This window comes from Palaemon carinicauda, chromosome 1, assembly GCF_036898095.1.
Source record: "Palaemon carinicauda isolate YSFRI2023 chromosome 1, ASM3689809v2, whole genome shotgun sequence".
NCBI lineage: Eukaryota > Metazoa > Arthropoda > Malacostraca > Decapoda > Palaemonidae > Palaemon > Palaemon carinicauda.
Window position 1 is genome coordinate 56,370,784 of NC_090725.1, and position 16,106 is coordinate 56,386,889.

Sequence of the window (16,106 nt, forward strand, 5' to 3'; positions counted from 1 at the left end):
AGGATATACTATTCCAATTTATATCATGCATGCTCTGTTCATTACCAGCTTTGACCGGTTACTGAAATGCCTAAATACAGGAGTATCACCTTCAAAGCATAAAAATCTACCGGATACAGAATAAAAATAAATAAAATAATGCTGAAGCTTCTCCATTAAAGCAGAGTATAAAATTTTCCTTACCATACGAGAGCTACAGTATTGGTTTTCTAATATAAACTAAACCGATTCTCTCTAAAAACAAAACAAAAAATAAATAAATAAATAAAAAAAAGGAGTTGAATAGTATCCTTATTAGTACTAGCTAAGCTACAAACCCAATTAGAAAAGCCCACTGAGGGAAGAATATAAGGAAATAACCAATATGAGAAGCAACGCATAAAAAACATAAAAATTTTAAGATTAATACCAACATTGAAATAGATCTGTAATATATAATCTATGAAGAGAGACTTATGTCAGCCTGTCCAACATAAAAATATACGCTGCAAGTCTAAACGGTTTTATTTTAGATTATCCCTTTTGTTTCATAACGATTTTAAACATCATAGTTCAATTGATCACTAGTAGTACACGAGTTTAAAACCTTAAAAATAAATCGCTCTGATCTTATTACACGTGATAATAAAAGAAATCGTTTAGCTTACGTCGTAAATTTTCCTAAGTTCCGTTTTCTCTGACCCATGCCACGGGAAGCTCCTCACAGTTTGCTCTTTCTTGGTAGTAGTAGTAGTAGTCGTAGTAATAACTGCTCTACTTACCATTCATCGGCTCCCCAAGGTTAATGCGATGTATTTTGGGTACGCAAGTATAACCTACGCAAGTATAACCTACGCAAGTATGGCCTTGCTTATTTCATGGTTTATTTATTCATTTCGTTTTCCACTTATTCTACTATATTAAACATAACAGCCATTACGATAAAAATATAATTTATTCATATTTAGCTTTTAGTTTTTTCTCGCACTCGCCGAGTGTCACGCCTTTGTCCCCAAATAAACCAATTAAAACTATCCCCCGGATGTTTTGATTGGCCGACACCTTCCTACCTACCTGCCGACCCCACCAAGAGATTTAAATTGGGGTACTTTATTTATTTACTCATTAAATTCTTTCGTTTTCCTCTTATTCTAGTATAATAAACATAACAGTCATTATGATAAAAAACATTTATTCATATTTAGCTTTCAAATTCCTTTTTTTCACGCACGCGCCGAGTGTTTTTGTTTTGATAGGCCTACACTACCAAGAGATTTAAATTGGGCCAATCGCATGCAAATTCTCGGCCAGGTCATGCCTTTGTCCCCAAATAAACCAATTAAAACTAACCCCCGGATGTTTTGATTGGCCGACACCTTCCTGCCTACCTGCCGACCCCACCAAGAGATTTAAATTGGGCTTCTTGTACCTTCTTTCCTACCGTGACCTCGTTACTGGAACGACGTATTTTTTTAGAAGTGTGTGTACAATGGCCGCCATCGAAATCACGTGTAACGGTACAGTAGAAGAAGAAAATCCCTGGTCGTTTATTCACGAATTTTGGTTAAATACTCCCAACGCTTTGGAGTATTTGCGAGCTCATGGCGTTCTACCTATTAATGTGTTATGTAAATATTGTAATTTGCCATGTTCTTTACGCCAAGAAGCAAATATGTTTTATTGTGGTCGTTATGTTCGTGTTCAAAAAAAGAAAAGAAAACAGTGTCCTTACAGTGTTAGCCTCTTCAAGGGTACTTTTCTTGAAAATGCACGCGTGCCAGCGTGGAAAATTGTCCTGTTTGCGAACCATTTCGTCCAAAAAAGCTGGGACCATGCTACAGTAATTCGCACTCTGCATTTTTCTACCAGGACAAGTGTCGATTGGCGTAGTTTTTGTTCCGAGGTTACGCTAAACTGGTTGTATACCCAGGAACCTATTGGTGGTCCCGATATCATCGTGGAAATCGATGAAACATTTTTTGTGAAACGAAAATACCATCGTGGTAGACAATTGAGCCAGGTCTGGTTATTCGGTGGGATTGAGCGCTTATCAAAGAAAAAATTCATCATTCCCCTGCATAAAGAAGGACAGGATCGTAGTGCTGAAACTTTGATTCCGTTGATACGGCAATACATTAAAGCTGGGTCAGTTATCATGAGCGACGGTTGGGGCGCTTACAAGACACTGTCGAATGAAGGATATATTCACAAAGTTATTAATCATTCGGAGAACTTTGTGGATCCAAATGATCCTAGTATTCATACCCAGACGATTGAGCGGCAGTGGAGAAACGTGAAAGAATGGGCAAAGAGACCTGGAATGAAAGCAGATTACTTTGACCAGTATTTTTCGAGGTATCTGTTCGTCGAGTCTTATCCCATTAATCCGGTCCATCAGTTTTTCCTGGAAGTGGGAAAACTATACAGACCGCATGGAAACCATCCCCGTCCTCCCGTTTACGAGTCCGACGATGAATGAACAGTTTAAGGTTAGTTAACTTTTCTCATTTTTTAGTATATCATAACTTCCACGTGTCTTCATGAATTATATTTAGTAAATGCCTTACATTCTTCCCTGTTTTAATTATATTGGTTTTAAATGAATGTATGATAGACTATGTTGTTAGTGGATTATTATTCAACACGTTAAATATGTTATTTTCCTTAGTAAAATAAATTTTTGAATATACTTACCCGATGATCATATAGCTGCATCCCTGCTGCCCGACAGAAAAAACCTACAGGCGGAATACGCCAGCGATCGCTATACAGGTGGGGGTGTACATCAACAGCGCCATCTGTCAAGTAGGTACTCAAGTACTCGATGTCAACAAAGAACCAATTTTCTCCTCTGTCCCACTGGTTCTCTATTGGGGAGGAAGGGTGGGTCCTTTAATTTATGATCATCGGGTAAGTATATTCAAAAATTTATTTTACTAAGGAAAATAACATTTTTCAATATCAAACTTACCCGATGATCATATAGCTGATTCACACCCAGGGGGGTGGGTAGAGACCAGCATTACAAGTTGACATTATGAGCTAAGTATTCCGTATTTCATTTTAGCAGTTATTCAAAATAACAAGCATAAAATAAATAAGTACCTGGTAAGGAAGACGACTTGAACAATTACTCTGCCTTTTTAAGCACGTCTTCCTTACTGAGCCTCGCGATCCTCATAGGATGCTGAGCGACTCCTAGGAGCTGAAGTATGAAGGGTTGCAACCCATACTAAAGGTCCTCATCAAAACCTCTAATCTAGGCGCTTCTCAAGAAATGATTTTGACCACCCGCCAAATCAAGTAGGATGCGAAAGGCTTCTTAGCCTTACGGACAACCCAAAAATATTTCAAGAGAAAGATTAAAAAGGTTCTGGAATTAGGGAATTGTAGTGGTGGAGCCCCCACCACTACTGCACTCGTTGCTACGAATGGTCCCAGAGTGTAGCAGTTCTCGTAAAGAGACTGGACATTATTAAGATAAAAGACGCGAACACTGATTTGCTTTTCCAATAGGTTGCGTCGAATATATTTTGCAGAGATCTATTTTGTTTAAAGGCCACGGAAGTTGTGACAGCTCTAACTTCGTGTGTCCTTACCTTCAGCCAAGCTTGGTCTTCCTCATTCAGAAGGGAATGAGCTTCTCGTATTAACAGTCTGATAAAAATAGGATAAAGAATTCTCTGACATAGGCAAAGATGGATTCTTAACTGAACACCATAAAGCTTCAGACGGGCCTCGTAAAGGTTTTAAAATAGAACTTAAGAGCTCTTACAGGACATGATACTCTTTCTAGTTCATTTCCAACCATACGATAAGTTTGGAATATCGAACGATATGGGTCAAGGCCGAGAAGGCAGCTCGTGTTTGGCTAGAAAACCAAGATGTAGAACATGTAGCCGTTTCGGATGAGAATCCGATGTTCTTGCTGAAGGCATGAATCTCACTGACTCTTTTAGCTGTGGTTAAGCATATCAGGAAAAGAGTCTTAAAGGTGAGATCTTTCAGGGAGGCTGATTGAAGTGGTTCGAACCTGTCTGACATAAGGAATCTTAGAACCACGTCTAAATTCCAACCAGGTGTAACCAAACGACGCTCCTTCGTGGTCTCAAAAGACTTAAGGAGGTCCTGTAGATCTTTATTGTTGGAAAGATCTAAGCCTCTGTGACGGAAGACTGATGCCAACATGCTTCTGTAACCCTTGATAGTGGGAGCTGAAAGAGATCGCTCTTTCCTCAGATATAAGAGGAAGTCAGCTATTTGAGTTACAGAGGTACTGGTCGAGGATACGGATACTGACTTGCACCAGTTTCGGAAGATATCCCACTTCGATTGGTAGACTCTAAGGGTGGATGTTTTCCTTGCTCTAGCAATCGCTCTGGTTGCCTCCTTCGAAAAACCTCTAGGTCTCGAGAGTCTTTCGATACTCTGAAGGCAGTGAGACGAAGAGCGTGGAGGCCTTGGAGTACCTTCTTTACGCGTGGCAGACGTAGCAGGTCCACCCTTAGGGGAAGAGTTCTGGGAACGTCTACTAGCCATCGAAGTACCTCGGTAAGTTATTCTCTCGCGGGCCAGAGGGAAGCAACTAGCGTCAACTTTGTCCCTTCGTGAGAGGCGAACTTCTGCAGTACCTTGTTGACAATCTAGAACGGAGGGAATGCATATAGATCTAGATGAGACCAATCTAGTAGAAAGGCATCTATAAGAACTACTGCTGGGTCCGGGATAGGTGAGCAAAGTATTGAGAGCCTCTTGGACATCGAGGTTGCGAAGAGATCTACGGTTGGCTGGCCCCAGGTGACCCAAAGTCTCTTGCATACATCCTTGTGGAGGGTCCAATATGTTGGAATTATTGTCCCTTCCTACTGAGACAATCTGCTAAGACATTCAAGTCGCCTTGGATGAAACTCGTTACTAGTGAAAAGTCTAGACCTGTTGAACAGGAGAGGAGGTCACTTGCGAACTCGTACCATGTCAGAGAGTAGGTCCCTCCTTGCTAGGAGATGTACATCAAAGCAGGGAGTTGACCGTGTTCACCTCCACTACTTTGCCTTGAAGGAGAGACCTGAAGCTTTTCCAGGTCAGACGTACTGCCAGAAGCTTCTTGCAGTTGAAATGCATTGTCCTTTGACTCGAGTTCCATAATCCCGAGCATTCCCTACCGCCTAAGGTCGCACCCCAGCCTACGTCCGATGCGTCTGAGAAGAGAACGTGGTTGGGAGTCTGAACAGTCAGGGGAAGACCCTTTCAAAGGTAGATAAAGTCCTTTCATCAAGTCAGACCAGACTTATCTTCCGGAAACCGGGATCGAGACCGCTTCTAGCGTCTTGTCCTTTTCCAGTGAAGAGCTAGATGATACCGAAGAGGACGGAGGTGTAGTCTTCCAAGTGACACCAATTGAACCACGGATGACAGTGTCCTAACCAGACTCATCCACAGCCTGACAGGGCCGTGTTCCTTCTTCAGCATCTTCTGGATGGATAGCAGGGCTGGGGGTTGATCGTCTTGTTCAGCCATGTCCTCATCAGAGGGTTCCTCATCCGAAACTGATGAGGAAACGGCAACGGAATGGGCAACGTCTGACTTGCTGAATCCGGTCGCACTGGTGGATGCGTGACGGAGCCGGACACAAGATCATGGTACTGCTGCACAGTCTGTGAACTGTCAACCATGGGGACGCGAGGAAGTACAGCGACAACCCGAAACTGTCTAGACTGTCTGGGTTGTGCAGACAACCCCTTATCGGGTTGCTGAGGTTGCTGCACTGCGTCACAACAAGTCACCTCTGCTGGTTGTTGAACGTCTTCCTAGTGACACACTGAACGTCCATAACCACCTCCGAGAGTCGCTTAACGTCAACGTGCGACTGGCAACCCACACTGGGTCGCACCGGTGGAGGAACCATCTCAACTGGCGGACGTGAGTAGGATACCTCAGCGTCAACAGGGCGTACAACCAACCGGTAGGAAGGTTGTTGGCTAGAAGGTTCTTCTCCGTAAAAAAAAATCCTCTATCAAGGACTAAGCTTGGACTGCATGTCTTGCAACAAAGCCCAAGGTCTATGGGAGCAGGTGTGGCAACAGACGGGGTTAGCGACTGAAGCGGAACCATTTACCATCCCTGGAAGCATGTTATGCTTTAATAAAAGTCCATAGGAGGCTAAGCAGCTGAAGGCTCCTCTCCAAATGACAAGAGTCCTCAAGGGAAAATCAGAAGGAGGGAGAACAGCACTTTCTCATCTACAGGAACCATGTCCGAGAAAAGCTAGGTTATCTCAGTGAGGGTTTCACTGGTGCATAAGCAGCAGACCAGAAGGCAACGTTATGTAACTGCTTGACAGCCTGTGAACTGTCAAAAACTGAACTGTCAACCACAACAGGTGCGTGAGGACATACAGCACTGGTGCATTAGTAGCAGACCAGAAGGCAACGTCATGTAACTGCTTGACAGTCTGTGAGTTGGCAACAACCAAAGCTGTGTGGGGAAGCCTCAACTCCTGACTGACTAGTCTGCTGCGGGCGAGTGGCGGTAACCACAGTGTGTTGCGGAGGCTGACACACCGTGTCAAAACACGGCAGCTTGTGGTAGCTCACGCACGGCAACGGAGTGCTCCGTGTGTCTGTGGGAGTAGGCATACGTCTGGCAGGGTCGACTGCGCATGGGTGGAGGAGCTCTCCCAACAAGAGTGTGGGAGCAGGCAGCCATGCTGGGCGCACAACCGTGGCAGGCTGTAGGCCAACGGGTGCATCATCAACCTTCTCCGCAGTCGGAGTGTGGGAGCTGGCAACAACAAAAGCGGAGTGCTGGTGCGTGGGAGGGACTGCCGTGGGTTGCGGAGCATGCCGCATTGCGTCAAAACACGGCAGCTTGACAGCACCTTCCCACTGCTGATGCGGTAGCTCACGCATGTCAACGGAGGGTACAGCATGAACATGCGTCTGGCAGGGTCGACTGCACATCGGTGGTGGAGCTCTCACAGATGGAGTGTGGGAGCAGGCAGCCGCAGTATCTGCTGAGCGCACAACCGTGGCAGGTTGTAGGTTAACAGGTGCAGTGTCAACCTTCTCAGCACGATACTCCTGCATGAAGGAAGCAAGCTGAGACTGCATAGTCTGCAGCATGGACCACTAGGGTCTACAAAAGACGGCAACAAACGGAGCTACTGTCCGTTGTGACTGAGGGTCTAAAACAGCTGGTGCGGCAACAGACGGAGTTACTGCCTGTTGCGGTACCACCTTGCCTCTCTTGGGAGGTGTGCAGTCGTCGGATGACTGCAGCGAGTCCGAACTGACCCAGTGGCTACACCTAGGCCGTTGGACTTGCGCGGAAGGGACCGACTTGCACTTAAAAAGCTGCAAGATTTAGTCCATGGTTTCTAAGAGAAACCTCTTCCGCAGACGAGGAATAAATGGGCTCTCTCGTCTTTGTGTGGGTGAGGCGATCACGTCGGCAACGTGTGTAGATACACCCGAAACCACGGAGGGAAACGTCTGTTCGTCGATCAAGGCCTGTGGAACCCATAAGTCCTTCGACATTACTTCTCCCCTGGGCTTGGGAGCTTGTAAGAGGTATCGGACTAGGTGAACAACTGGCACGAACAGACGAACCCTCGAACGCAACACTGTAACACTTTGCGCATATCACTTTATCACTTTTGATTTTCTGTTTGCACTTATTTCACTGAAATCGACACTTTAAGTGATTTGTACCTGAAACACGCAATCCTATCCTTCATTAAAAGGTAGTAATTGCGAAAACAGTTTTACAATGCAACAGAAAAACATAATGAAAGATAAAGAATTCAGTGGCTGGAAAAGAGACTAAACACTAGATCAAATAAACTACGTTTAAAATCTCTCACCGCATAAAGCCTGGGAACAAGAATAAAACTCTAGAAACGTTTTACCTTCTTCCCCTACAGCGACTAGGGAGAAGAGTAAAAAACGAGAACAACGTTACCCGCTTGAACGAAACGTTTATTCTCCTCTCTCTCCCTCCGTCTCTATCTCTCTCTCTCTTCTCTCTTGACTTAGAACCTGAGAGAAGAGCCCAATTATATATCGTTAAAACATATTATTTGCTAAAGGAAAAAACTGAAAGGTTTCCCAAATAAAAAGTTCCTTTATTAGAATTTAAACCATTTAAGCTAAGAAAGAATGAACGAAACGCTAGAATCGGTTTACTCTTACTGCAACGTGAAACCGTGAAATACTCTCTCTCTATCGTAACGATAGAGCGCATGTTGAACGTTCTGAACGTCAACAACTGCGGAGACTAAACTAAACGTTAGTTCATCTTTGAAAACAGTACGAGACTATCAAAGAAATTCTTTCAAAAACATTAAATTTAAAAAAGTATAAATTCTTAAAAGGTAAATACGATATGACGGGCTCAATGTTAATTAACTTCGGTTCCAAGTAAGGACCGCCTAGTATTAGGAAAGGTCGCATATAAACAAATATAAAAATTAATTTTTATAAGTTTCTAATAAATGGAAAGTTAATCGAAGAGGCCTATAAAGGCGGAGAGATATAAAATAAATAGATCTATAACTTGTTAAGCAAAATTACCAAAAACCTAAACACACTTCCGTCTAAGGGAAAGGTCGGCCATTTAAAAGTGAAAGAGAGTCCATACTCTCTTCGTCACCAACACTTCCGTCTAAGGGAAGGGTCGGCCATTTAAAAGTGAAAGAGAGTCCATACTCTCTTCGTCACCATAATTAAATATATCCAAAACGAGTTCAAGTTTTGAAATGAAGATAAAACCCCTGCATAGCGAAAGCTCAAAACTGGAATAGTGTAATTCACCAAATCGTTGTGAAAACAAATCCAGTTAGGGACGGCGTATTTAGTAGGTCTTGTCTGTGGCACGACAGAGGGAAAATTGGTTCTTTGTTGACATCGAGTACTTGAGTACCTACTTGACAGATGGCGCTGTTGATGTACACCCCCACCTGTATAGCGATCGCTGGCGTATTCCGCCCGTAGGTTTTTTCTGTCGGGCAGCAGGGATGCAGCTATATGATCATCGGGTAAGTTTGATATTGAAAAATTTTTATTATTCACCACGTTAAATATCTTATCTGTATGAGTGCTGTTCATTAATTGTTATATTATGTTACAGAACCTTCTCCTACCGCCACCAGTCCAACCGTTGCCGATCCTGACCTGAACCTGAATATGCCGTCTTTCCTCGTTTCTTCTTTAATTTACGGTAGGTTAATCTTCACAAAATACGTTCCATTTTTTATTATAATATATTTCAGTGTCTTCATCAATTATATAAAGTAATTGCCTCATATTCTTCCCCGTGTTATTTTTATTGTTTTTAAAATGAATAGATGAAAGACTATGCGTTTGCGAATCATCAAACACCAAGTTAAACATTAAATGTGTGAGAACTGTTCACTAATTCTTATACTCTATTACAGATCCTTTTCCTACCACCGTCAATCCCACCGTTGCCGTACACCACCTGACTGACCCACGTTTCTTCTTTAATTTACGGTGAGTTAAATCTTCAAAAAATTTGTTCCTTATTTTAATATTATAATATATTTCAGTGTCTTCATCAATTTTATAAAGTAAATGCCTCATATTCTTCCCCGTTTTATTTCTAATGTTTTTAAAATGAATATATGAAAGATTATGCGTTTTCGAATTATCAAACACCAAGTTAAACATTAAATGTGTGAGAACTGTTCACTAATTCTTATACTCTATTACAGACCCTTTTCCTACCGCCATCAATCCCACCGTGGCCGACCCACGATTCTTAGTCAATTTACGGTAAGTTAAATCTTCACATAATTCGTTCCCATGTTTTATTAATGAGTTTATATGATCATAAGAAAGAATTGGGGTGTTTGTATGTCTGATACGTATTTATGTAAGGATGTGGGTATAAGAATACAGTTTTCTAGGGGGGGGGTCGCAGGGGGGCGGTAGCCCCCCCCCGTTAAGTTCTTTTGGGAATGAGAATACGGCAATGTAAGGGGGTCGCAGGGGGGCTTTAGCCCCCCCCCGTTAAGTAAGGGTATGGCTTGTAGTCTAAGGTTAGGTTGGGAAGTTCAAGTTAGGTAGTGTTCCTAAAAAACTATTATTCCTGAGTGTCGTTCACTAATATTTTATTCCATTACAGACCTCATGTAAACCACCATTCGGTCTTCTATTATCTACCCTGGCCGTTTTCCATCGTTTCTCCAACAAGGTAAGTTATTATCCACACAATGTGTTCCCCCATATAATATATTAATTCTATTGATGACTGAGAAAGGGTTATTTCTTAATTATTAATCCAAATTCTGGGTATAGTGTAACCAATGGTGAGATCAGTTCAAGTCGTGTTTTATTTCAATGCTTGTGTCGGAATTGGTATCTCGTGTTTTCTCGATATTATGTGAACAGTGAACTTAGTGCATTTTTCGGTTGTTGGAATATGAAAAACAGCCATTTGACGACATTTTCAGTGGGAAAGGGGGGGTGGGGGTTCTGCAAGAATGCCGTTTTCTCGTGTTTTCTCGTCATTACGAATTTCTTTGTGAACTTAGTGTTTTTTGGGTTGTTGGAATCTGTAATCCCATGATGAAAAAGCACCATTGCCGTCATTTACAGTGGGGAGGGGGGGGGGGGGGGGGGGATTGCACGTTAAAAATGCCTTTTACACGTGTTTTCCTTTTTTTCGTGATTTTAGTGCCTTTTTGGGGTGTTTGAAATTCAAGGTAAAGTAGCTCAAAACCGGTCTTTTTGCGACATTCTAGAGCATCGGAAACGTTCAAAACACCTATAATTACATCATGTTCCAATTTTTTTTTGCCCAAAATACTGTACTATTGTTTTAATGTAAAAATTTACCGAAAAATGCAGAGTGCGAATTACTGTAGCATGGTCCCAGCTTTTTTGGACGAAATGGTTCGCAAACAGGACAATTTTCAAACAGGACAATTTTCCACGCTGGCACGCGTGCATTTTCAAGAAAAGTACCCTTGAAGAGGCTAACACTGTAAGGACACTGTTTTCTTTTTTTGAACACGAACATAACGACCACAATAAAACATATTTGCTTCTTGGCGTAAAGAACATGGCAAATTACAATATTTACATAACACATTAATAGGTAGAACGCCATGAGCTCGCAAATACTCCAAAGCGTTGGGAGTATTTAACCAAAATTCGTGAATAAACGACCAGGGATTTTCTTCTTCTACTGTACCGTTACACGTGATTTCGATGGCGGCCATTGTACACACACTTCTAAAAAAATACGTCGTTCCAGTAACGAGGTCACGGTAGGAAAGAAGGTACAAGAAGCCCAATTTAAATCTCTTGGTGGGGTCGGCAGGTAGGCAGGAAGGTGTCGGCCAATCAAAACATCCGGGGGTTAGTTTTAATTGGTTTATTTGGGGACAAAGGCGTGACCTGGCCGAGAATTTGCATGCGATTGGCCCAATTTAAATCTCTTGGTAGTGTAGGCCTATCAAAACAAAAACACTCGGCGCGTGCGTGAAAAAAAGGAATTTGAAAGCTAAATATGAATAAATGTTTTTTATCATAATGACTGTTATGTTTATTATACTAGAATAAGAGGAAAACGAAAGAATTTAATGAGTAAATAAATAAAGTACCCCAATTTAAATCTCTTGGTGGGGTCGGCAGGTAGGTAGGAAGGTGTCGGCCAATCAAAACATCCGGGGGATAGTTTTAATTGGTTTATTTGGGGACAAAGGCGTGACACTCGGCGAGTGCGAGAAAAAACTAAAAGCTAAATATGAATAAATTATATTTTTATCGTAATGGCTGTTATGTTTAATATAGTAGAATAAGTGGAAAACGAAATGAATAAATAAACCATGAAATAAGCAAGGCCATACTTGCGTAGGTTATACTTGCGTACCCAAAATACATCGCATTAACCTTGGGAAGCCGATGAATGGTAAGTAGAGCAGTTATTACTACGACTACTACTACTACTACCAAGAAAGAGCAAACTGTGAGGAGCTTCCCGTGGCATGGGTCAGAGAAAACGGAACTTAGGAAAATTTACGACGTAAGCTAAACGATTTCTTTTATTATCACGTATAATAAGATCTGAGCGATTTATTTTTAAGGTTTTAAACTCGTGTACTACTAGTGATCAACTGAACTATGATGTTTAAAATCGTTATGAAACAAAAGGGATAATCTAAAATAAACCCATTTTTCTACCAGGACAAGTGTCGATTGGCGTAGTTTTTGTTCCGAGGTTACGCTAAACTGGTTGTATACCCAGGAACCTATTGGTGGTCCCGATATCATCGTGGAAATCGATGAAACATTTTTTGTGAAACGAAAATACCATCGTGGTAGACAATTGAGCCAGGTCTGGTTATTCGGTGGGATTGAGCGCTTATCAAAGAAAAAATTCATCATTCCCCTGCATAAAGAAGGACAGGATCGTAGTGCTGAAACTTTGATTCCGTTGATACGGCAATACATTAAAGCTGGGTCAGTTATCATGAGCGATGGTTGGGGCGCTTACAAGACACTGTCGAATGAAGGATATATTCACAAAGTTATTAATCATTCGGAGAACTTTGTGGATCCAAATGATCCTAGTATTCATACCCAGACGATTGAGCGGCAGTGGAGAAACGTGAAAGAATGGTCAAAGAGACCTGGGATGAAAGCAGATTACTTTGACCAGTATTTTTCGAGGTATCTGTTCGTCGAGTCTTATCCCATTAATCCGGTCCATCAGTTTTTCCTGGAAGTGGGAAAACTATACAGACCGCATGGAAACCATCCCCGTCCTCCCGTTTACGAGTCCGACGATGAATGAACAGTTTAAGGTTAGTTAACTTTTCTCATTTTTTAGTATATCATAACTTCCACGTGTCTTCATGAATTATATTTAGTAAATGCCTTACATCCCTGTTTTAATTATATTGGTTTTAAATGAATGTATGATAGACTATGTTGTTAGTGGATTATTATTCACCACGTTAAATATTTTTATTATTCACCACGTTAAATATCTTATCTGTATGAGTGCTGTTCATTAATTGTTATATTATGTTACAGAACCTTCTCCTACCGCCACCAGTCCAACCGTTGCCGATCCTGACCTGAACCTGAATATGCCGTCTTTCCTCGTTTCTTCTTTAATTTACGGTAGGTTAAATCTTCACAAAATACGTTCCATTTTTAATTATAATATATTTCAGTGTCTTCATCAATTATATAAAGTAATTGCCTCATATTCTTCCCCGTGTTATTTTTATTGTTTTTAAAATGAATATATGAAAGACTATGCGTTTGCGAATCATCAAACACCAAGTTAAACATTAAATGTGTGAGAACTGTTCACTAATTCTTATACTCTATTACAGATCCTTTTCCTACCACCGTCAATCCCACCGTTGCCGTACACCACCTGACTGACCCACGTTTCTTCTTTAATTTACGGTGAGTTAAATCTTCAAAAAATTTGTTCCTTATTTTAATATTATAATATATTTCAGTGTCTTCATCAATTTTATAAAGTAAATGCCTCATATTCTTCCCCGTTTTATTTCTAATGTTTTTAAAATGAATATATGAAAGATTATGCGTTTTCGAATTATCAAACACCAAGTTAAACATTAAATGTGTGAGAACTGTTCACTAATTCTTATACTCTATTACAGACCCTTTTCCTACCGCCATCAATCCCACCGTGGCCGACCCACGATTCTTAGTCAATTTACGGTAAGTTAAATCTTCACATAATTCGTTCCCATGTTTTATTAATGAGTTTATATGATCATAAGAAAGAATTGGGGTGTTTGTATGTCTGATACGTATTTATGTAAGGATGTGGGTATAAGAATACAGTTTTCTAGGGGGGGGGGGGGGTCGCAGGGGGGCGGTAGCCCCCCCGTTAAGTTCTTTTGGGAATAAGAATACAGCAATGTAAGGGGGTCGCAGGGGGGCTTTAGCCCCCCCCGTTAAGTAAGGGTATGGCTTGTAGTCTAAGGTTAGGTTGGGAAGTTCAAGTTAGGTAGTGTTCCTAAAAAACTATTATTCCTGAGTGTCGTTCACTAATATTTTATTCCATTACAGACCCCATGTAAACCACCATTCGGTCTTCTATTATCTACCCTGGCCGTTTTCCATCGTTTCTCCAACAAGGTAAGTTATTATCCACACAATGTGTTCCCCCATATAATATATTAATTCTATTGATGACTGAGAAAGGGTTGTTATTTCTTAATTATTAATCCAAATTCTGGGTATAGTGTAACCAATGGTGAGATCAGTTCAAGTCGTATTTTATTTTAATGCTTGTGTCGGAATTGGTATCTCGTGTTTTCTCGATATTATGTGAACAGTGAACTTAGTGCATTTTTCGGTTGTTGGAATATGAAAAACAGCCATTTGACGACATTTTCAGTGGGAAAGGGGGGGGGGGGTGGGGGTTCTGCAAGAATGCCGTTTTCTCGTGTTTTCTCGTCATTACGAATTTCTTTGTGAACTTAGTGTTTTTTTGGTTGTTGGAATCTGTAATCCCATGATGAAAAAGCACCATTTGCCGTCATTTACAGTGGGGAGGGGGGGGGGGGTTGCACGTTAAAAATGCCTTTTACCCGTGTTTTCCTTTTTTTCGTGATTTTAGTGCCTTTTTGGGGTGTTTGAAATTCAAGGTAAAGTAGCTCAAAACCGGTCTTTTTGCGACATTCTAGAGCATCGGCAACGTTCAAAACACCTATAATTACATCATGTTCCAATTTTTTTTTGCCGAAAATACTATTGTTTTAATGTAAAAATTTACCGTTTAAACATCTAAAGTTCCACCTATCTAACTGCCCGATTAGGAAGATCATTCCACACTCAAGTCACAGCTGGAATAAAACTTCTAGCATACTGTGTAGTACTGTATTAAGCCTTATGATGGAGAAGGCAACACTTAGAATTAACTGCATACCTAGTACTACGTACAGAATGGTACAGTCTGGGAATATCCCAATGATCTTCTTAATCTGGCAGTTGAATTAGTGGAACTTCAGTAGCTCAAACGTTTTGTAAATTTTTCCCTGTTGAACGTAAACCTCGTTTTATAATTTATATATATATGACCGATCTATTTTAGCGTTGTTAATGATCTTTGATCTATTTTAGCGTTGTTAATGATCTTAAAATATTCCATATTTTAACTCATTACTTATATAGTTTGTTTGCTATACCCTTATTTCCATTCCTCACTAGGCTACTTTTCTTGTTTGAGCCCTTGGGCTGGCAGCATTCTGCCTTTTGAACCAGAGTTGTAGCTTGGAAAGTAGTAATGATAACTATCGATAATTTACATTATGTGAACTAAGCACTCTGCATATTGAATTGGTGGTCAATAACCTTTCCGATATAAATACATACAATAGATAGAGCATTTTAGTGCTTGTGAAAGCCATAAGAGTAATTCTGGCTGGTCACTTGTTCCTGTTCCCAGTCACACGAGTGCATAGCAACTTCTATGGGCTGGAATGGCCACTCAGGGAAAAAACAGATGGCAGGTAATCTCGTTCCTTAAAGTGTGAACATGTGGGAGCATTTCTATGGCCCAAGGATCACAAGGAGAACAAATACCCAGTGACCGATCTTGCTGTGAATGATCTAGCACTGACCGATCATGCAGAAACCAACCAAGAGATGGAAGAGGATTATATTCCTGATCATGCTCATGTGAGAGAATGTCTCATCACTCATAAAAGCAAGGAGGCCGATCACTGTTTCCTCCCCCCCCCCTCCCCCCCACCAACAAATTTCTCTCCCTTTAGAACCAATGTATCCTTAGGGAGAGAGGCAGAGGTGTACCTTAATTGTCCATTGGAACGATGGGATAAAGGACACTGCCCTTCATCCTGACCAACAGTGTTCATGCTTGGTTCTGTATACTGTAAGTGCAAATCCTGTATCACCTACAGACACACCTTCCGATTCTGGGTTGGTTCTTGGTACCACAATCCTCTACTGTAAGAGAAAAAAGACTGGTAGAGCATCCAGGAAAAGGGGAAAATAAGTGGTGACCCTTAATTCCCAATGGACAGTGCATGTGCTCGTCTCTGTACAAGGCCTAGCATAGATCGAAGGAGCATAAGCCCCTGTACAGTATTG

At 41.3% G+C, this 16,106-nt stretch overlaps 1 protein-coding gene and 1 long non-coding RNA gene across 3 annotated transcripts in view; one reads left to right on the forward strand and one right to left on the reverse strand.

Moving 5' to 3' along the window:
• MED20 (Mediator complex subunit 20) overlaps nt 1–16,106 on the reverse strand; it is a 296,520-nt gene that overhangs the window by 210,353 nt on the left and 70,061 nt on the right. The gene's annotated exons all lie outside the window — the stretch shown is intronic.
• LOC137642209 (uncharacterized) lies at nt 13,348–14,129 on the forward strand. Its single transcript, XR_011044697.1, has 3 exons — nt 13,348–13,424; nt 13,646–13,706; nt 14,061–14,129. It is a non-coding gene; the product is annotated as an uncharacterized lncRNA (long non-coding RNA).